The sequence below is a fragment of the Phyllostomus hastatus genome, unplaced genomic scaffold (assembly GCF_019186645.2).
Source record: "Phyllostomus hastatus isolate PE091 unplaced genomic scaffold, TTU_PhHast_1.1 phas_contig_86, whole genome shotgun sequence".
Lineage (NCBI taxonomy): Eukaryota > Metazoa > Chordata > Mammalia > Chiroptera > Phyllostomidae > Phyllostomus > Phyllostomus hastatus.
Window position 1 is genome coordinate 30,640,739 of NW_025333977.1, and position 1,292 is coordinate 30,642,030.

The 1,292-nt window shown below is 39.8% G+C and overlaps 1 non-coding gene across 1 annotated transcript; it reads right to left on the reverse strand.

The window, feature by feature from the left end:
• Positions 1–240: 240 nt before the first annotated feature.
• On the reverse strand, positions 241–434 carry LOC123827661. Its single transcript, XR_006787312.1, has one exon. It is a non-coding gene; the product is annotated as a U2 spliceosomal RNA (small nuclear RNA).
• Between the last annotated feature and the right edge of the window lie 858 nt (positions 435–1,292).

Here is a 1,292-nt window from a genome sequence, read left to right on the forward strand (position 1 = left end):
TTCCTCTTACATAAAACAGAGTTAGTGTACTTGTTTTGTTGAGAAATAGGCATATTCATTTTGCTGATGTTTATCTGAACATTTGAAAAAGATAGATGTAAATTGTAAAATTTTACTGCAGTGAGAGAAACACTAAACTTTAGAAATGATCAGGAAATAGTATTACTTTAAAGCAGAGGATGGAAAAAAATGAAGCACCATGGCGTTCTCCAAACACGCACACACACACATTTGTCCCCAACAGTGTGCACCGTTCCTGAGGGTACTAAACCAGGTCACTGCCTGGCATGAATGGAGCAAACTCCTATTTCATCTCCCTGCTGCAAAAATCCATTTATGGTAAGATGCGGTCCTTGGTTAGAGGATGTGTCAGATGATAAACTGATAAGAACAGATAACTATGCTTGATCTTTGCCAAAAGACCAAGAAGCAATCCAAATATATTTCTCAGATATCACTAGGTCAGTTCATTTATCAGACTCCTGTTTGCCTTCTGCCTCTGTTTCTGAGTTTTAGTAACATATAAGAAGCTTACAAAAATACTTATCAAAATCAGTTGGACACAATACAACAATTTAACTCCTAATGATAGCTACCTCTAACTATGAATGACATATAATACATTATGTTTGAACTGGATTTTCAGCGGCAGATCCTTATTCTACCACCCAGACGGCCCTATAAAGTTGCGTTTGTGGCCTTAATCCCACTTGGATGTGTGCCCTGCTGCCTCTACTTTCCATCATTCTGGTGCTTTAGTCTTCTTGAATAAGTGAACAATCTTTGTTTCTGTACCTTATTAGGCCAAAGACCATAACAGCTAGTGATGGCATCGGCAAGCCCTGCGGGCAGGATTCTCTGCAGACCCAGCCAACCTCCAACAAACCCCTTTTTATACTCCTGTTTCTAGGAAGAATTATGATGGTGGTGCCCTGCTGTTGATCAGTCAAATCTGTGGTAGGCCTAGAGATAAGTCCTGTAAGTGTGGTGTACTGTAAAACAGCGGCTCCCATTCATTAGTAGCTTGTGTGTAATAAACCACCAAGAAGGGGGGTAGTGAGGGGAGGCAGCTGCAATGTGCAAGAGCAAACAAGGAGTCTCATTCTTGGGAGCCAAAACTTTGTAATTTGCTACTGCGCAGCCTGCTCTTGCTGACATTCTTTCTGACAACATAGTAGTGGCCTATCCATATTTATAGTTTGACTACTAACCCAGGAGATTTTGTTTGGTAAATATATAGATATTTATATATAGAGAGAAACATTTTTCTCTACCAACTGTTAACCTTAAAC